Source organism: Protopterus annectens, chromosome 8.part1, assembly GCF_019279795.1.
Source record: "Protopterus annectens isolate FY-2018-M chromosome 8.part1, PAN1.0, whole genome shotgun sequence".
Classification (NCBI taxonomy): domain Eukaryota; kingdom Metazoa; phylum Chordata; order Ceratodontiformes; family Protopteridae; genus Protopterus; species Protopterus annectens.
This window is the reverse complement of record NC_056742.1, coordinates 282,730,091-282,753,072: the sequence shown is the minus strand read 5'-3', so window position 1 is coordinate 282,753,072 and position 22,982 is coordinate 282,730,091.

The window sequence follows — 22,982 nt, the reverse complement described above, 5'->3', positions numbered from 1 at the left end:
GAAGAACTTTGATCTTCCATTAAAAACTAACATTTAAGTTTATATATTTAAAATGTTACATACTGAAAAGTCATGTATCATAAACCTTCATTTTAAGAATTCTTGAAATAGAAAACAATGTCATAAGACCTAGTGGAGCAGAAAGACTGAGAAAAAATCTGCCACCAATGTTCACACTGCTCTATCAGGATATTCCAAGGGCCACCTCTCGGGGTAAGAATGACTTGTTCTAAAACCACAAATAAAGGAAAACCCATGATCTTTGAATTCAAGGATATGTTAAGATAAGGCACTGGAAGATTTAGCTTTTTGCACATCATAAATGTGTTTGTGCACTCATTGTTTTATTTTATGCTTGTTTTACCCAATGTGAAATGCGGAACAGTCAATGCACAATACAGCATAAACAACTCCTTTGGTATGACAGTTGAAGTGCCCAGAAATACGAATGCATCTGTTCCCTACTCTTATTTCTTCACAACGTAGGGTGTATTTGCACTGAGAAAAGTAGCCACATTTTGCCATCTTCCCAGAAACAATTATTAATAAATATTAATAAATATTTTTTCTTCTGGAACTAGTCTTCATATTTTTTTGGTGGGAAGACTTAATGACAGTAGTCTGTCATAACTTGGCTGACCGAAGTTTTAAGATTAGTTGTATCAAAATACTGTCGTTTAGCCCTGGGGCACTTTCAGCATTCAATCTCAATTGTGAAAGTAACTCCCTATATTCAATTAAATACATAATTGCTTCATCTTCACTAGCATTAGTGTTATTACATACATTTTTTTATCACATTAGGTATTACCTCCGGATAGCAAATAAATAATTTTGTAGGTTGTAGTTTTCCTGTCTTGTTATGGCTCTGTTTTTAAAGAATTTTTAAAGAAGCGTAAAGAATTTTTAAGTAAGTTTTAGACGGTATGATTTTTAGTTTGTCCACTTTTTTTAATAATGTAATGATGTGATGTTCTATGCCTTTAAATCTGTAATCAGTTGGGATGGAAAGGTTTAAAAGGAGGTCAATTGAACATGCATTAATTTTCTGATGAAGTCTCCCATGAGACACGAAAGCACTTAAACAGTTTGTTACAAAAGATATGCTGTACATTTATTTTGTTTGTTTTTATTTTTCAGTTTACTTAAAACCATATATTTTAACCTTTGTTGGTATCTGAGTCTAATGCACTGTAGCACAATTGGTTCCAGTTGTCAGATTCAAAGGCACCTTCTGCACTGTACACCAGATGTGTGGCTGAAAGTATCTCAGTCACAGTGTTGATAGTCACATGATTCAATAAAAGGAAAGCACAACTGTTTGTAAATGCTTAGAGGAACACAGAGGGACATGAACGTTGAACTGAGTGAAATTTCAGTACCCTACTCATGTCAGTGAGGTACTGAATGCTACAAGGAGGAGTCAGTGCTCATTGATAGGGGTAGCAGAAAAGCCTGGTACACATCATGCAACCTTTGTGGTCTGTAACTGCAGCATCAGGATGAATCAGATGGCCTGCACCTAGTTAAGGCATACATGTGTCTAAAGGTATACATCAGGGTAACCTGGGCTTCATGGAGCCTATGTGTACTACAGATACATGTGAAGGGTATATGAAGCTGGGGCACATAGCACTATAGCCTGTGCACCACACAAATGAATATCAAAGTATCTAATTATGCAAAGGGATGCACAGATATTAAGGTACATAGCAGGTATGTGCCCAACATATGAATGAAACATCTGTGGAAATGTTAAAGGATACACAAAGTTATGGGCACACTGCAAAGCTAGCCTCTGGGCCCTACCTATGAATAGTGTAGTCTGTACTCATTGTAAGGTTATACAGAATTATGTAGAATAGTACAGCAGACTTTGTCTACTTCTGATGAATCAGAAGATCTTCTGCCATCATATGGGGTTGACACAGTGAAGCACAGAGCAAGGGAGCAGGTGTACCGTAGCCTGGTACTGCAACATGTCTTTCACAGAAGGCTTCCCTGGGGTACCTGGCACAAAGTATAACACACACTGCAGCCATCAGTCAGTTACACAGGTTTCAATGTCCACATACTAGTAAGTTTCTGGGAGGAAGGAAATACACCTTGAAAGTATATATGTTAGTGCAACATTAACTTACTGGCAGGAGTGAATATATCCTGAAAATGTACATGTTTGCGTAGTGTAATACTGCACACATCCCCCACACTTCAACATGGGTATGTGTATATCTGTATATATGTATCTTTTTTACTTGTGCAGTGTAATACCCCCACACTCCCCACTTTTCAACTCAGGTACATGTATATCTGGATGTATGCATGTATGTATGTCTTGCTTGTACTTCTATCTCTCTCTCTCTCTCTCTCTCTATATATATATATATATATATATATATATATATGCGTGTGTGGGTACATATACATATATATATATATATATATATATATATATATATATATATATATATATGGATCCCCTTCAAAACATCTAAAGTTCATAATATTGAAGCTCAAAACATTGAGAGCATAACATCTAAAACCTGTAACGTCTAAAACTTGTAACATCGAATTTCATAAAAAAATCTTTCTGTAGCCAAACGGTGAGCAGGAAACACACCAGCAAAGGTCCAAATATTTTAATACTTCCAAGTAGCAAACCAGCAGAGTAAAAAGGCAAAATAAACGCTCTTAACCAAATTGCGTTTTCGTCTTCAGCAACTGTGACTTCATCAGATAATGAAAACAATTAATCAATCAAAGCTTTATATATGTATAAACTTTTCAAATTACCCTATCAGTCAGAGTGCATCAAATAACAGCCAATCATTGCACTGTCCTTATTAAAAACTTATTCTTAAAAAACATACATATACACAAAATCAATACATTTCTCTCTTGATTTAAAATAAATATATTTAAAAATAGATGTATTTAAAAACTCCTGATTTTCTAGTACTAAGTACTTTTGCTCCTACATAAAAATGTTCTATTTAAAAAACTTCAAAATAAATACATGTTTGGAATAGTTGATTTAATGAAATAATGCTCCTTTTGCTTAACCTTAATAAATAGCACCATCTATTGGGCTCCTTAAAAATTGCAACTGGAAGATATATTTCTTTATTATAAATCTGCAGCTTTTAATTTGAGTACTGGGGTTATAGAGATGGCATCATTAAGTCCAGGTTTTTTAGTGGCATTAAGGTATATTTGCCACCAAAGTTCTCTGTAACCAACCCTCTCTTCCCATAAACCGCCTCTAATATCCCTTTTCACCTGTTCAATAACAAAGAAATCAAACTTAGCATCCTTACAAACTTTTGTGTGCCTGTATAAAGCATTAGTATCCTTGGCCTTTGAGATTTCATAATAATGCTCATATATTCGTCTCCTCAAGACTCGTTCAGTCTTTCCTATGTAGAAAGACCTGCATTTATTACAAATTCCAATATATATAACACCCCTTGTCTCACAATTGTAATAGCCATTAATTTTTATAATTTTATTCCTACTGGGGACACTTATTTCTGTAGAATTTGCCATGTATTCGCATTGATTGCAGTGACCACACTTGTAACTACCCGTCCTTATTTGTCCATCAATTCCATAACTTATTTTGTTTTCCTTGATATTGGACTCTAAAATTTCCTTAATAGTCCTAGAGTTCCTGTATACAATTTTAGGTGTTAAATTGTTGATACTACTTAGATCAGATAAATCCGAAAATTTAGTCCATTCTTTTCGAAAGACTTCACTAAATCTAATGTTGGACATATTGTATTCCATAATTAGGGCCTGTTCATACTTGCTTTCAGAATCAACATCCATATTGTTTTCATTTGTAATTTTATTGACAATTTTCTGTCCCTTTATAGGTTGAAATTTGGTCGCTCTACCTAATTCAACTTCTGTTCTCAAATTTTTCACAAAATCATGTGGATAACCCCTCTCCTCAAACATTTTACTTAATATATTACATTCAACCAAAAAATCTTCACTAGCGCTGGTCATTCTACTACCCCTCACAAACTGCCCTTTGACAATGTTTTTCTTGCAGTGTGAGGGGTGTGCGCTAGTGAAGTGAAGGAAGGAGTTGCAGAAGGTTTCCTTTCTATAGATTTTAGTTTCAAAATCACCCTCTGTCTTGTATATTTCCACATCCAAATATTGTAGTTTGTCCCTAGAAAGATTGTATGTAAATTTCAGAAAGTTGGTTGAATTATTGATATAGTTGAAAAATTCACTGAATCTTTCAATTCCTCCTATCCAAAAAAGGACAATGTCATCCAGAAAACGGCGATACAATGTCCAACATTCCTTGTACTCAGAGTTTATTATGAAGTCCTCCTCCCATTTAGTTAGGACCATATTTGCATAGGTGGGCGCACACGCTGCGCCCATCGCTATGCCCTGAATCTGTTTGTAGTATTCACCAAGAAATGTGAAATAATTATATCTTAAGACCATGTCCACCAGGACCAGGACAGTGCAATGATTGGCTGTTATTTGATGCACTCTGACTGATAGGGTAATTTGAAAAGTTTATACATATATAAAGTTTGATTGATTAATTGTTTTCATTATCTGATGAAGTCACAGTTGCTGAAGACGAAAACGCAATTTTGTTAAGAGCGTTTATTTTGCCTTTTTACTCTGCTGGTTTGCTACTTGGAAGTATTAAAAGATTTGGACCTTTGCTGGTGTGTTTCCTGCTCACCGTTTGGCTACAGAAAGATTTTTTTCTTGGTTTGTCCACCCTTGGATTACTTATCGAATTTCATAACATTGAAACTTTGAATCACAACTTCAAAACCTACAAATCACATGTAAATAACATCCCCTTCACCTAAAACAACACCAAAGTAGTGGGCACACTTTGTACTATGTTTCTGCAACGGGGCAAGCCCCCGTGTACTTTTTCCCCACTGAAGTGCGATCTCCGAGTTGGTATATTTAATTTACGGGGGGGTGGGGAAGGGTGGAGCCCCTGACATGAAACGTAGTACAAAGTGTGTTTACTACTTTGATATTGTTTTAGGTGGAGAGGATGTTATTCACATGTGATTTGTAGGCTTTGAAGTTGTGATGCAAAGTTTCAATGTTAAGAAATTCGATGTTATGAGTTTTAGACATTATGGGTTTTAGATGTTATGGTCTCAATGTTCTGATCTTCGATGTTATGGCCATTCAATGTTTTGAAGGGGATCCATATATATATATATATATATATATATATATATATATATATATATATATGTGTGTGTATGTATATATATATATATATATATATATATATATATATATATATATATATATATATATATATATATATATATATATATATATAGGTTCACTACATATGTGACCCTGGAGTGAGAATATAAAGTTAGTGGGGGTGTGGGGGGGGCTATGCCCACCAGATTTTGCAACCAGTTTTTACTGATGTATGTTTTAATGCATTTGTAATGGATACACATGTATATAATAGTGCATAAACTGCAATTATGTGCCCCCCACACACCCCCGACAATATATTCTATCTCCAGGGTCGCACTACAATGGGGAGCAGGGCATATACCTGCCAGTGCTGTTTTTCTGTCAAATGAGTTTTCAGTCATATGGGTTTTCGGTCAAATGAACTTTTGGTCATTTGGTCTCAGTCAAATGGGCTTCGGTCATATGAACTTTCGGTCATATGTAGTGAACCCATATATATATATATATATATATATATATATGTGTGTGTGTGTGTGTGTGTGTGTGTGTGTGTGTGTGTGTGTGTGTGTGTGTGTGTGTGTGTGTGTGTGTGTGTGTGTCTGCATGTATGTTGTACAGGGCTGTGCAATGCACTCCTCCATATAAAGAGCTGTATGTTGTGCAGAAGACAAGGACTGGTGTTACATAGCTGTAGGGAAGGACATTTAGAAACTTCCTGGGTTATGCCTTTGTCGTTCGTAATTTATGGGTACCATCTCAGATTTTCATTTCTTTATAGTTTTCCTCCAGCAACCAAGACTCACCATCAAGAAAAGCAAGAGCATCTGGAATTATGCTGTAAACTCCTACCATCCTCAGGATAACAATGATCATAAAGGGACATTCCCATGTGCCCCCCATACTGCAGCTACAGCAAATATATGAGCATCAGATACAGTTTCCAGTGCCCAAATATCATAAAATCCTACCCTAGCAAACGCAGGCACAGCTGTTTACAGGGCTCAATGCAATCACTGCCAATCATTTTCAATTGAGAAGACCATTAGCAAACATAAAACCAGGATTAGCCGAGCATTACTCAGATATCAGAAGTGGCATATTGAAGAGCCCCTTAGCCAAACATGCTAAGGAACAACAAGGACACACCACTTTGAAATTCCTCTTCCTGGACCTCATGGATTAGGGACAGCTTAATGGAAACAAAAACAACAAACTGTAAAAGAAAAAACTTGAATGGCAGATTAGCCTAAGGGCAGACAAACCTCCTGGACTGAACAACACTTTTTCCATCAACTGTGTCCTCAACCTCTGCATGTTCTACTGAGGGCAAAAACACAGCCAAATGTCTTCTTTTCATTTATTAACTGAATCCTAAATACATTTGGCAGAGATTCTTGTCAATTACCCTCATTGGCTTTAATACTTATTCTACAACTTACTTGGTTATTTTTCAGTATACAGCTTTAGTGCAGTCACCTGTTGTCAATGTTTAACTAGCTGATTCAGACGGGATTATTTCCATAACTTTTTTCCTTAGTCCCTGATACTACATCCACTTATCGCCCCAGTAACCTTATGATTTTATTGTTGCACTTGATCGTAGTATATTCAATAGCAAATTGTCAGATCCACTGAAGACCAATGAAAGTGCTGGCAGAACAGATATGCATTCCACCACACACATAAGTTTCCCCCTCCTTAAATGGCACTTTTAACAAAATCCACACACAACTGCTTAACAGACCATACCTGTCAGTATCATCACTTGTTCTTTGTCTTTAATATATATATATATATATATATATATATATATATATATATATATATATATATATTTTTTTTTTTTTTTTTTTGTGTGATTTTGTAAGTATGTGTTTATGTGCTTCTACTTTTTTGTCAGAATTAAGATGGCAAAGAAAAGGGTGTTTCTGTTGTTAAAAGTTAGGAAAGACAGATCTGATATATCTGCACCTTACAAGAACTGTAACTATAGAACATGGTGGAGACCCACCCTGTGACTCCCCCTTTGATAGGCGATGCCCTACCCGGTCACAGCCACTTTCAAAGGGAAGACTCCAGGCAGGTTACTACCCACATTTCTACTGTATAAAAAAACACTGATTTGTTACATCCACTGTAGTGTACAGCAGCTCTCATTTGCCCACAGTAAAGGACTGGACTACAAGAGCATTGAGTCTGAGAGACCAAAATAAAAAACTATCTAAGGTTATTTGTTATTTGCTAGTAATTACAGGTGTGGGGGTAGCCACATTCTTTGATTTCCTGTCCTTGCCTATTTAAGTGGTACAGTGTGAAATATTTTCTGCTTAAAAACCTCAGCTTTGGCCGGCTAAGAACTTGCTGTATTCAACTGGACGTATAAGAGAATTTAAGTACATTTATCTGCACTTTTTTTTTCAAAAAAATACAGTATTTAAATTGATTTTAACTGTGTCTTGCAAGAATATTAACTGAACTGGAAGTTAGTCAGTGTTTGCTGAATTTTGTTATTTGCTAGTAATTACAGGTGTGGGTGTAGCCACATTCTTTGATTTCCTGTCCTTGCCTATTTAAGTGGTACAGTGTGAAATATTTTCTGGTTAAAAACCTCAGCTTTGGCCGGCTAAGAACTTGCTGTATTCAACTGGACGTATAAGAGAATTTAAGTGCCTTTATCTGCACTTTTTTTTCAAAAAATGACAGTATTTAAATTGATTTTAACTGTGTGTTGCAGGAATATTAACTGAACTGGAAGTTAGTCAGTGTTTGCTGAATTTTGTTATTTGCTAGTAATTACAGGTGTGGGGGTAGCCACATTCTTTGATTTCCTGTCCTTGCCTATTTAAGTGGTACAGTGTGAAATATTTTCTGCATAAAACCTCAGCTTTGGCGGTTAAGAACTTGCTGTATTCAACTGGACGATAAGAGAATTTAAGTACCTTTATCTGCACTTTTTTCAAAAAAATACAGTATTTAAACTGATTTTAACTGTGTGTTGCAGGAATATTAACTGAACTGGAAGTTAGTCAGTGTTTGCTGAATTTTGTTATTTGCTAGTAATTACAGGTGTGGGGGTAGCCACATTCTTTGATTTCCTGTCCTTGCCTATTTAAGTGGTACAGTGTGAAATATTTTCTGCTTAAAAACCTCAGTTTTGGCCGGCAAAGAACAAGTTGTATTCAACTGGATGTATAAGAGAATTTAAGTACCTTCATTTGCACTTTTTACCAAAAAATACAGTTTTTAAATTGATTTTAACTGTGTTGCAGGAATATTAACTGAACTGGAAGTTAGTCAGTGTTTGCTGAATTTTGTTATTTGCTAGTAATTACAGGTGTGGGGGTAGCCACATTCTTTGATTTCCTGTCCTTGCCTATTTAAGTGGTACAGTGTGAAATATTTTCTGCTTAAAAACCTCAGCTTTGGCCGGCTAAGAACTTGCTGTATTCAACTGGATGTATAAGAGAATTTAAGTACCTTTATCTGCACTTTTTTTCAAAAAAAGACAGTATTTAAATAGATTTTAACTGTGTGTTGCAGGAATATTAACTGAACTGGAAGTTAGTCAGTGTTTACTGAATTTTGTTATTTGCTAGTAATTACAGGTGTGGGGTAGCCACATTCTTTGATTTCCTGTCCTTGCCTATTTAAGTGGTACAGTGTGAAATATTTTCTGCTTAAAAACCTCAGCTTTGGCCGGCTAAGAACTTGCTGTATTCAACTGGATGTATAAGAGAATTTAAGTACCTTTATCTGCACTTTTTTTTCAAAAAAATACAGTATTTTAAATTGATTTTAACTGTGTGTTGCAGGAATATTAACTGAACTGGAAGTTAGTCAGTGTTTGCTGAATTTTGTTATTTGCTAATAATTACAGGTGTGGGGTAGCCACATTCTTTGATTTCCTGTCCTTGCCTATTTAAGTGGTACAGTGTGAAATATTTTCTGCTTAAAAACCTCAGCTTTGGCCGGCTAAGAACTTGCTGTATTCAACTGGACGTATAAGAGAATTTAAGTACCTTTATCTGCACTTTTTTTCAAAAAAAGACAGTATTTAAATTGATTTTAACTGTGTGTTGCAGGAATATTAACTGAACTGGAAGTTAGTCAGTGTTTGCTGAAGTTTGTTATTTGCTAGTAATTACAGGTGTGGGGTAGCCACATTCTTTGATTTCCTGTCCTTGCCTATTTAAGTGGTACAGTGTGAAATATTTTCTGCTTAAAAACCTCAGCTTTGGCTGGCTAAGAACTTGTTGTATTCAACTGGACGTATAAGAGAATTTAAGTACCTTCATCTGCACTTTTTTTCAAAAAAATACAGTATTTAAATTGATTTTAACTGTGTGTTGCAGGAATATTAACTGAACTGGAAGTTAGTCAGTGTTTGCTGAATTTTGTTATTTGCTAGTAATTACAGGTGTGGGGGTAGCCACATTCTTTGATTTCCTGTCCTTGCCTATTTAAGTGGTACAGTGTGAAAGATTTTCTGCTTAAAAACCTCAGCTTTGGCCGGCTAAGAACTTGCTGTATTCAACTGGACGTATAAGAGAATTTAAGTACCTTTATCTGCACTTTTTTTCAAAAAATACAGTATTTTAAATTGATTTTAACTGTGTGTTGCAGGAATATTAACTGAACTGGAAGTTAGTCAGTGTTTGCTGAATTTTGTTATTTGCTAATAATTACAGGTGTGGGGGTAGCCACATTCTTTGATTTCCTGTCCTTGCCTATTTAAGTGGTACAGTGTGAAATATTTTCTGCTTAAAAACCTCAGCTTTGGCGGCTAAGAACTTGCTGTATTCAACTGGACGTATAAGAGAATTTAAGTACCTTTATCTGCACTTTTTTTCAAAAAAAGACAGTATTTAAATTGATTTTAACTGTGTGTTGCAGGAATATTAACTGAACTGGAAGTTAGTCAGTGTTTGCTGAATTTTGTTATTTGCTAGTAATTACAGGTGTGGGGGTAGCCACATTCTTTGATTTCCTGTCCTTGCCTATTTAAGTGGTACAGTGTGAAATATTTTCTGCTTAAAACCCTCAGCTTTGGCCAGCTAAGAATTTGTTGTATTCAACTGGACGTATAAGAGAATTTAAGTACCTTTATCTGCACTTTTTTTCAAAAAATACAGTATTTAAATTGATTTTAACTGTGTGTTGTAGGAATATTAACTGAACTGGAAGTTAGTCAGTGTTTGCTGAATTTTGTTATTTGCTAGTAATTACAGGTGTGGGGGTAGCCACATTCTTTGATTTCCTGTCCTTGCCTATTTAAGTGGTACAGTGTGAAATATTTTCTGCTTAAAACCTCAACTTTGGCCGGCTAAGAACTTGCTGTATTCAACTGGACGTATAAGAGAATTTAAGTACCTTTATCTGCACTTTTCTTTCAAAAAATACAGTATTTAAATTGATTTTAACTGTGTGTTGCAGGAATATTAACTGAACTGGAAGTTAGTCAGTGTTTGCTGAATTTTGTTATTTGCTAGTAATTACAGGTGTGAGGATAGCCACATTCTTTGATTTCCTGTCCTTGCCTATTTAAGTGGTACAGTGTGTAATATTTTCTGCTTAAAAACCTCAACTTTGGCCAGCTAAGAACTTGCTGTATTCAACTGGACATATAAGAGAATTTAAGTACCTTTATCTGCACTTTTTTTTCAAAAAAATACAGTATTTAAATTGATTTTAACTGTGTGTTGCAGGAATATTAACTGAACTGGAAGTTTTGACTCTGCTCTTCAGTTAGTCCCACCCACCCTCCCTGTTTTTGTTTTGGTGTTAATCTTAGTGGCCTTGAAACTGCCCGCCCCTCTTGTAAATTTTGGTTTGGATACTCCTTCTGGGCCCATCTCATTTGCTCACTCAACTGAGTGCAGTGAGATCATATTCTGATTTCAGGCACTCATACTGTGTACAAAGAGAGTGTCTGGGAAACAGAAAAAAAATTAAGCTTGTTTCCTGCCTTTCCTGTTAAGTGGTATAGAGTATTTGTAGGCTTCTGAGCCCCCAAGCCCTTCTGTGTTGGAGGGAAGCCATCTAGCTTAGTTTTTTTTTCTTATAACTAGCCAGTTTTCTAGTTTCAGCACTCACATCTGTTTATTTGATCTCAGCACTTGTTCAGAAAAAAAATAAAAAATTTCATCTGCTTTTACTGTACTTGTGTTTCTACCTACTTTATTTTACTTTTGCATCATCTTAAAAGTACTCAATTGTATTTATTGCTGCTTGGTGTAACTCATTCTAAGCCTTTTGGTTTAAACTTGGGCTTCGGACCAGTTGTTTTGCACTGAGAGGGTTTGTGGTCTGCACTGTAGTGGCAGAACAGGTAGCTTGCATCCTTCTAGGTTGGGAACTGCTGATTGAGGGCTCAGTGTCTGTTATTCTAAAAGTATTAATTCTGGTTTAAGCACTTGGGCTTTCAGGCCAGTTATTTTACATTAAGAGGGTTCGTGGTCTGCACTCTTGTGGGAGGAGAGGCTGGACTCTGCCCTTCTGAGCTGGGAATTTCTGGTTAAAGGCTTATAGTGCATACATATCTGAACGGTTTCTTACTGATGTTGGTGCGCTTTGTTTGCTGTGGCATAGACTGGATTCGGGCCTGCTGGATCTAGCTTTGTTTGTGTAACTTGAGCACTAATCCAGGCATTCTCTAAAGTATTCAATTGTATTTATTACTGCTTGGTAGTAACTTGATTAAAGTGTAGCTATCATTCTAAGTCTTTTGGATTAAGCACTTGGGCTTCAGACCAGTTGTTTTACATTAGGAAGGTTTGTGGCATGCACTGTGGTGGCAGGACAGGTAGCTTTCATCCTTCTAAGTTGGGAACTGCTGATTGAGAGCCCAGTGTCTGTTATTCTTAAAGTGTATTAGTTCTGGTTTAGGCACTTGAGCTTCAAGCCAGTTATTTTACATTAAGAAGGTTCGTGGTCTGCACTCTTGTGGGAGAAGAGGCTGGACTCTGCGCTTCTGAGCTGGGAATTTCTGGTTAAAGGTTTATAGTGCCTGAATATTTGAACTGTATCTTACTGAAATTGGTACACCTTGTTTGCTGTAGCATAGACTAGATCCAGGCCTGCTGAATCTAGCTTTGTTTATATGCTTGTTGTTTGTTTGCTTGTTATTTCCCTGGAATGCTAATTCCACCTAATACGCTTCTCAGCTTCTGTGGATCACTAGTGATATCTGCATTGCTTACTGTACTTATTTCCTTGTTTCACTTGAAAGAAAGTTACTGTTTGTCATTTTTGCATTTAAGTTACCTGTAACACATTGCACTTAAGTTACCTGGCACTAAAAATTAAAAGCACTACACCCTCACTGGCCCTTGTTTTCAATTATTAAGGAATTCCTAATATTATTCTAGCATATCCAAATGTCAGTTGTCAGTCTCCTCTCCGGTCCAGCTGGTGAATCTGGGAATCTTGAGGCAATGTTACAACTGCCTCATGTACACAGACAACCCTCTCCTCCTCCCAACAAATTCCAACACATGTGAGAGATGCAACCATATAGCCAAACTGGAGGCTAAGCTCTCTCAACTCAGTACTGGCATAATCAGTCAGGAGGAGAAGGAAACCACACTCACTACAATTCCAGTCTCACATAGACCTACCACGACAGCAAACCAAACACATAATCACACAAAAACATACTCGGAGGCTCTAAATAAAGATCTGCCTAAGCAGCAGAGACCTCCAATGCAGACACCCAAGCAACCGCTACCCCAAAGGAAAACACGTGCAACACATATCTCACAAAGCCAGTGTGCCGAACAGTCACAGCCCTTAAGACTAAACAACACACCTGATACACTTGTAATAGGTGACTCTATTGTCAGGCACACTGACGTCCTGCTCACCAGGCTGAACAAGGAGAGGGTCACGGTGAGCAGCCTGTCGGGTGCTAGGATCTGCCACATAACATAAGCACTCAGGTCACTCCAAGGCAAGTACAAATATGACTCAGTCATTGTCCATGCTGATGTGAATGACCTGAGACGTACCTCCCTGGACTACATGAAAAGAGACATAAAGGAGCTCTCTGAGCATGTAGCCCAGGCCGGTATGACCCTGACCTTGAGTAGCATCTTACCCTCACCAAGAATGATGCCAAAATATGAAGACAAGATGATCAATTTCAACAATTGGCTTAAGTACTGGTGTCATTCAAAGGGGATCCAATGCCTGTCAGCTTGGGATGATCTGCTCGACAAGCCACGATGCTTCGCTAGGGACGGCTTGCACCTGTCACCCCTGGGCTTTCAGATATTGGCAATGGCTCTTGCTACCCCCATAGTGCCTTTTTTAGGCAAGGCTCAAAAGACAAACCCACCTTCATAGGTATCACAAGGGATAAGAAACTAAGAGTAATGCTACTCAATGCCAGAAGTCTAAACCTCAAGATGCACACACTCAAAACTCTCCTTAGCATGGAGAACATTGATATCTGTGCAGTAACAGAAACCTGGTTCAGGGCTCCTGAGAGCACCCCAGCACTACCAGGTTATACCTCATACCATGCTTTTCGGCCCCAAAACTTGGACCGAACCACAAAAGGAGGGGGAGTATCGATATTCATCAAAGATACCCACACCTCCAGGTTGGTGGCAAAGCATGAAGCATCAGAGACTATCCATGTGCAAATAACAGTGGATAAAACTGCCTTCGAGTTTATAGCCTGCTACAGACCACCCTCCCAAACCCAGGAACCCCACTTAGCCTTTCTGAGAACACTGAAAAATATGAAGGTCTCTCCAAACACCATTATATTGGGAGACTTCAACTACCTAAACATAGAATGGGAGCATTACTTTAGCTCCAACACCCTAGCCCAAAGGTTCCTAGAATTTATAAACTCAAATGCTATGGAACAACTTGTTACCACTCCCACAAGAGGGGAAAACATACTGGACCTGATCATCACCAACATGGGGGCTCTATGCTCCAGACCAGAAGTGTATCCCTCACTGGTAAGATCAGACCATAAACTAATCTCACTGGATATTCACATCCCGACCCCACCCCCTGCCCAGAAAACCACAGTGAAAAACTTCTCTAAAGCAAATTTCACACTCCTCAAAACCGAGGTGGAATCCTTCAAAGCCCCCAGGCCTGTGGAAAATACGGCCCAGACCGCAGAATCCTTTATAAACGCATTCTATGAACACCTTTAGGAATGCATGGATCATGCGATCCCAAATAAAACCAAGACCCAATCCTCCAAAGGCAGACGTCATGTCTGGTGGACCCCAGCCATAAACAAACTATACAATAGAAGGAGGAAGCTACTAAATGATAGAGCAAAATCCCAAAAAGGGAAGGCATCACTGATCAGTATTAGCAAAAAACTACGGGCACTCATAAAATTGTCTAAGGCCAGCTTCGAGAGAAAAATTGCACAGGACACTAAGGATAATCACAAGGCTTTCTTTAGTTATGTTAGGAACCTGGGTGGTAATTCCCAGATATGCTCAGAATTGGTCCAAAATGACAAAAAATACACTGAACCCACAGACATTGCCAACATGCTAGCTGACAGGTTCAGCGCAAACTTCTACCCCCCTCCTCACCAAAAGGGCAAATATCTATCCCAGCAGAGTGCTGCCCCCCTGACATCTCAGATGCTCAGGTAAGAGCCACCCCCTCCTAAGCAAAAAACACAGCATCAATGGGACCAGACGGTGTCCCGGTCTGTGTCCTACATGAACTCCAAGAAGAGCTAAACCCAAACATAAAACTACTGTTCAATCACAGCCTTACTACAGGATATGTGCCCAATGAGTGGTGTACAGCAACAGTGGTCCCTCTCCATAAAGGTGGTGCCTCAACGGATCCTGGAAACTATCGCCCCATAAGCCTGACTAGCTTGGTCTGCAAAGCTATGGAAAGGATCATCATGGACCTCATAAATAAAGATATTGGGGACCTACAGACACTGGATCCTACCCAGTTCGGCTTTGTTAAGGGCAGATCCTGCCTCTTAAACCTGGTTGATTTCTTTGAAACAGTCACCAAGGCCATTGACGAGGGGAAGGTGGTCCACACAGCCTACCTGGACCTCACAAAAGCCTTCGATACAATACCCCACTCGGGCATTATAGATAAGCTCACCAGCTTAAATATAAACCCCTATGTCACTAGATGGATTGCAAACTGGCTCAAGGACAGAACTCACATGGTTAGAATTGCTGGAGCCATGTCAGACTCCAAACCAGTTACAAGTGGTGTCCCACAAGGCTCAGTCCTGCGACCTCTCTTGTTCGGTATATATTTCTCGGAGGTACAGGCCAACACGGAAGAACTGTGGCTGACCAAGTTCACAGATGACTGCAAACTGGGCGCCATAATCAACTCTCCAGCCGACACAAGCATCCTCCAAAAGGGCCTCATAGAAACAGACAACTGCTGCCAGAGCCATGGCCTCAAGCTAAATGCCAAAAAGTGTATAGTCATCCCCTTTGGCAAAAACAAAGTGCCCACAAATTACCACATAGGTGGTAATCCATTAAGTACAGAAGAAGTAATTAGGGACCTGGGGACCCAAGTTGATAGCAATCTCTCATTTGACAACCATGTGGCCAAAGTGGTTAGAAAAACATTTTATATAGCCCACCTAATCATGAAGGGATTCACATCTAGATCAGGGGAGGTCATCGTGCCTCTTTACTCATCCCTCATCAGGCCCATAATTGAGTACAATGCCCCTTTTGGAATGTACCTTACCAGACACCTGCAGAAACTGGAAAGACCCCAAAAGTACCTCACCAAGAGGATCAAAGGGCTCAAACAGATGCCATATGCTGCCCGGTTAAAGAAACTCCAGCTCTACTCAGTGGCATACCGCCTGTTCAGAGGCAATCTGTGCCTGATGTATAAAGCCATGTCCAACCCGGAATTAATGGACATGCTGCACCTCAGAAAATCCAAATCCCATCGAGCTACACACTCGAGAGACGTGAACCTCAGCACTGAAATGAATAGGACATGCTGGAGTGACAGATTCATAACCCAGAGGCTCCCTTCACTCTGGAATAAAATCCCAGTCCAGGTTAGGCAGAGTCCCTCATTGACTCTCTTCAAGAGGAATCTTGATGAGTGGATGGGAGATCGTAGGTTTACCCCGGGTATCACTTCAGTGTCACTGTTAGACAGAGGCACAGTATACTAACCTCGAAAAAGGGCATAGCAAAATAAATTTAAAATGGGTGGTGAAAGCCAAACACATTCTGGCTAGGCTTATAAATGCCCTAGGGCAGATAGCCTAGTATGAACCTATGAACCTATAAACCATTATTTTAATGTTGTTAAGATTTGAACTTTATTTAGCTTAATTTGTTCTTCTAGGACACTATCAGAAGGGCACTCTTCAAAACCCTCAGCCGCAGGATACTGCTATACGCAAGATGAGAAATGGAAGACCGATCCCCACTGGACCACATTAGCACATCCAATTAACAGAGTCCTCCTCAAAACAAAGGCAGGGCACACTCATTGTCTGAATTTTGTTAACCTCACCCGCTTTCTCCTACAGGTGGTGAGCTTGGACCAGCCAGAGTCATCAGATTCATACAGGTCTAGTTTGGAATATTTACTGCACAAAACATTGAATCTCACATCGCTGAATGCCAAAATATCAGCCAAGAAAAGTGCATGACAGTTCTGTGATTTGAGATCACAGTACAGAGGGATTATGAAAATGACCCTTGCCTCCCTGTGTTTTGATCTTAAAGTTAGAATATGTAGGAGCGGGGGTGGGGGGTGCAGCAAGCTTGCTTCTCTGCACAATATATTTTTTTTGCTGTTTTGCCATCAATACTTTAGTATAAGAGAATTCCAGCTCAACGTTGTGAAGTTCATTGTTTTCTGTAGTTAATACTCCAAACTAGGTTCATATAAACACACACACACACAAACACACACACACACACACATATATATATATATATATATATATATATATATATATATATATATATATATATATATATATATATATATATTGTCAACAAAACCTAAAGAAGACTTCAAGAACTACAAATAACCACTACTTCTTTTGATATTTTTTAGCCCTGTCATTCTTTATTCTCAGAAATGTATCAGAAACAAACCACATTCAAAATACACCATTTAAATACTCTTTCTAATTAATTAAATAACCAATCAGCCAATTACACAGTTAACTTTCTTTACAGCACCTCCAGCTTATTGATACTAGTTTAATACGTATTTGATATTAAGGCTTTTGTTAATACCTGCAAATAGATCAGCAGTTAATAAAAGCTGACATTTAAGTTCTTTAACTTTTAAAATATTGTTTGTATTGCCAATAAAGTTGTGAAGTTGTTATAAAACAATGAATTCGAATTTCCTAAAATTTAAACATGTCAGACTATATTTAGCCAAAGCATTTGTTCTGTCTTTCTTTCAAAATAGCTGCCAGGGGTCTTATGATTTTATCCATATAGTACCCAAGGCAATATGCACAAACTGCAAGATAAACTACAAATGAAGAATTACAAATATGTTTTTGATTTTCACTTCAAACACATTCCCCAGGATTCACGAAGCCTCCATGTAAGAGTTATAACTCTTACACGGAGGCTGCAGTTAAACGGAGTGATGTCAGCATGCTTTGCATATTCATGAGAGCATGCTGAATCACACCTAAGTCTAACACGGTCTGTGTAAGACAGTAGGGGGCGTGTCCGTAGGCTGAGCCCTGCAAGCGGACACGTCCCCAGAAGTGTAAAAGTGCCCAAAGTAAACACCCACAACAGAGTCCACGATAATGTGAATAAACACAACACAACACATGCCAACACAGACTATTAACATAAAATATATATAAATGAACATGTTATATATTTTTTTTAAATTGTAAAGATGTTTAACCGTGAGTGCGCTCATTTGCGTGGGCATGCCCGTAGCACAACTACAGTTAGCAGTCAGTGGGAAAGCATATAAGAACTAAATATGCAAAATAAGCCAGGAAGCAATAGCGTAGCGTTAGAGATGTTGGCTGAAGAGCAGGCATTCATGGTTCGAGCCCCCACAACACCAATTTTTTTTTTTTCAAAATAAGCAGGAAACAAGTCCCTGACAAATATGTACACATAAAACCACAATTTATGTAAAATGTAATGAAATAGCCCATTTATATTGAAGACATGTGAGGTAACAAAAGAAGAAAAAATGCCAGATGTGCTCATAGCTGAGCTACAGTTTAACAGAGTGAGTGCATGTGCCCGTAGCTGAGCAGTGGTCTAACACACTAAATCTATGTGCCCCTAACTGAGCTGAGCGTAATATGCGTGCCGATAGCCAAATCAGGCTTAAAGCAGCGTACCCCGTTTGCTCGGAGCTGCGCACCGCGCAAACAAGCTAACCGACGGGCAACGTTGAGCAAGCCGTATCAAAACTGCCTTTACACAGACACACCCCTCAGCATGTCTAGACAGTCATGAAAAATAAAAAGCAGTGGCCAGGTTTGAACCCAGGATACTATACACCATAGTCAAGATACAGAACCACTAAGCCATGACAGCAGTACCTTTAAATGCAATAATAGCTAATATATAGGAATTAATACAAACTAGAGCATGACAATGCAGGTTTACTGAAGTTGATACAATTCCAAAATGGCCAATCACAGATATGTGCGGGAAAAACGGACTATATAAGCCCCATAGGTGGGAATACACAGCATAAACGATTGTAGAACTGACCTGCAGGCAGAATGACAGGAGTAGGAGAGGGTAGTCGCTTTCGAGCACAGAGGTGGGGTGTTGAGGAGTCCAGGTACATGGTCTGGCTCCTAGTCCATAATCATGAGGCCCAACTCATGCAGGGCCAGGTCCTCTGGGGAGCATACAGGGCTGAGGTGTGGGACCGGTTGGCTCATGATCTCACCAGTGCCACAGGGATTCCAAGGACTGGTGAGCAGGTCCTTCACCACCATGTGGACCTGAAGAGATGCAAGCAGGACCAACTGAACCTTTGGATCCAGGAGGCCCGGCAAACACCCAACGCCCCACTACTGAGTAAGTAACATTTAATTATGTATGTAAATAATTAAACTAGCTGATATTATGGAGATGTGTATTCCAATATTACTTCATTTATATTACAGCTGCAGGTGTCCGTTCTGTGAACCGCAGAGCCTATGATGATAGGCTGGTGTGGTTGCGCCACCAGGCAGGTCAGTAATCCACTACCAGTAACTATAAAGAAATATAAAAGTATGACAGTCAGCAAAAGAGTGCAGTGTAGTCAGTAAGGAATAAAATCTGCAAGTAACAGTGTGAAAGTGTATACAAGTATTGCTTGATTACAAAAGTGTGTTTCAGCCTGTAAGCTTAACCTAAACATGAAACTGTCCGACATATATTCTGAAATAAAAATGCCCTGCCTGTAAGAAAATAGTACACAACCTGCAGCAGGCTGAAAAGTATAGCTGCAGAAGATGATGAAATCACATGTGTGAAATATATCCCTGTGGAAATACTGAAACATGACAGAAGTGAGACTGCTGGAAAGGATTGTAATAACTACTGGTAAAACATGTCAATAAAGCCTAGAAGTACCATCCTGAATAGTAAAATAAAAGCAAGTGAGAGAGTGTGAGAAAGTGTCATGAATCCAGCAATACAGTAGTAATAACCCCTGAATAAAGTATACTGCAGTCAAGACAGAATGAAATGCATGTGAGATTAAAAACCAAACAGCAAAATCTGTTCAAAGTGTTGCTGCATCTGAAATGCGTATCCCAAAATCTGGATATGTTGCTCTCAGTCTGCAATATGCAGATAGGATGTTTGTCTGATATACCAAACATCCACACTTGTCTACAGCTATATAAAGCAAATGTAGCAGGATGATGTAGCTGAACAAAGCTAGATATGAATGTGTATGAAGAACCATAAAATGTATATTGATGTTGCAGTAACAGTCCTATCACCAAGTTGAAATAGTTATCATATAGGAAACTGTAGTTAGAACAGTAGTGTGTATATAACTGTAGCTATTAGAAATGTACAGCATATGTATTGTTATTCAAAGGTGTTAATATTACTTTCTTCACCCCACCCTATAACCACATATAACCCATTCCACGTGAAAATGGTATGTGCAATCACAATTAACACCCCTGGACGTTTGTCCTGCTGGGTCATATATATTTGTATGTCTGTTGATGCATCTGCCCTGTTCATACATCCACACCTGATGGCCTGTTGCCATCAATTAATCCTGCATGTTGTTGGACTGTGTATTTCTGTTCAAATTATGCATGTGTTATGCACGCTGTTCAATGGTGTGAATATCTGGGTGTTTGGTTAATGGGAATACTAATGCATGCTGTTACAACTAATTGTGAATGGTATTATATGCCACTAACCCAAACTGTCATGACATAATGCAAAACATAGGACGACAGGGGAAGGCGGATTCCAGCGGACCCACCTCTCACACCTCAGCTGGCGAGTGCACCTGGGACTAGTGCCGAGTCCGGACCCTCCTCCGGTGTCCCTGTGCCACCTGCGGGTGGAAGCACTACAGAGGATGGGGCTCGCCCCCCCTCTGCAAGTGTGGCCGGAGGAGAACCACCACTCACCCTCCGTAGCGTCCGGACTGTGGTGCATAGGGAGATATGGGACTCTGCTCTCGAGCCCCTACGCCAGCTTGAGGCACTGGTGGCACAACTAACAGGCATGCCTGTTGCCCCGCCTACATAGCCCCCAGTACAGCCCCATCCTGGGCAGTGAAGGAACAGTGGCAACTGCCTATGGGTGGGGATATCAGTTCCACTGTTGCCATCTGTGGGCTCATGGGCTCTGGATATCCAAACCTCCATCCCAGTCAATTGCGTAACCCCCCCACACGTGTCATACACCACCCCTGTATGCGTCTTGTTTGTCTTGTCTGTTTACCTACCCAACCTACCTCCCCAGCTGTACCAACTTCCTTCACCTGACATACCACTCTCACCTGAAAAAAAAAATAGGGCACTCTGTACCCACAAAAAAATTATGCCCCATACATAGCTGCCCATTCCGCACACATGTCTACTGGACATGGAACCTATCAATTACAATTGGCTGTACAACAAGTATTATTGTTGTCCTGACACCTCTCTCAGGGGTGGAAGGTTTCAAATGTCACACCAAATTACATACATATGCACAGCTGTTGCTGATGAAGAAATGGGCAGCTATGGGTCTTACCTACATCCCTCCTGCCCATCCCAAGCTTGTTTCCCTACTGTCTTACCCTCTTTGTGACCCCTTTTTCACCACTTTCCTGTCTCCCCATTTCCTTTTCTTTCAAAGAAAATAGTGCAGGTGTGCGCAAGAGTAAGCACGTTTAAGCAATTGTAAGCGGGTGTGCACGGAGCTAACCACCAGTACGCATATGTGAGCTCTGCGCAAACCAGCGCTAACCCGGTTACAACTGCTTAAAAGTGCCTTAGTCACTTTGATTGACAGGTCCTGTACTCAGCTCAAAAGCAAAATAAAATCCCACTGTGAGTCCCGAACCCAGGACCTTGGAAACAGTAGTCTGCATGACTTACCACTAAGCCATGACTCTTATACAAGAGCATCGTGCTAAAATAAATATATCATGTAATAGTAGGAATGAATGTAAAGGGAATATAGATGTGCAGTACACAAAGCATGCCATTTAGAATTACTATCAAAACTAGTGGATTTCCATAATAGTAGTGTGTGAACAGAAACAGCCATGCTAGTTGGAAGCTAGTAGGTAATAATGTCACTATAGCACCTTGCAAGCCACACACATACTCACAGCAGGATAAGCACTGCCCATACCCCACAACCTCTTACAGGAACACATCTGGACCAAGTAATAAAATATGTGGAGCAAAGGCCCAAAACCAGGGACACATTACAAATAATGTTACAACAAATGCAGACAGTTCAGAGAGTAACAGGGTCTGCACTTTGTGGGATGTTTGGAAGGGTATGCAGTCTGAAACTTGAATGTTTGTCACCATATTCTGACTTGAGCCCAGAGTGACTTGCCAGAAAAAGGTGTGCATGAGATATTGACCAAAATATGAGGCAGAAATGTGGACAACCTGCAAATATCTGTACACATGACAGGTCTGACACCACCATATTTGAATAGTTAAGAGCCTAGACATAGCAACAGTGAATGACTTACAGGGATGCTCCACAGACCCCATGTGAAATGTACAAACAGTAGGCAGAAAGGTGTAACACATGCAATGGTAACTATGGAGTCCTGAAAGTATTCATCACTTGCATGGCAGAAAAAGTGTAGTAATACATATGCTCATGCTAACCCACAGTCACACCTGCAGCATACCAGACATTTTAATGGGTGTAGCCCACTGATATGTACCATTCCATGAGGCACATAACAGATGAACCTGAAAGTCTCTGGGGCCTGCTCAGCAGCATACTCAAATACCCTAATAGATGTCAAGGCCCACACCATGGCCAGACCACACTGCATGCTGTAACACCCTAGCAGATATAGCAAGCATTCCAAGGTGTGAATGTACATGGAAAATAGGAAAGCTACAGCAGCATACTACAGTCAAGACACCTAGCAGGCATACAAGTAGTGACTGTAATGGGCAACTATTGAAGCCTTAGCAACAAAGTGCAAGAAAAAGTGAAAGGAAAGCACACACACACACAGTAACAGTAGTAGTAGTTGTAGGTGTCAGTGTACATACACAGTTAGTACAGGAAACTGGAGAAATGAATGGAGGA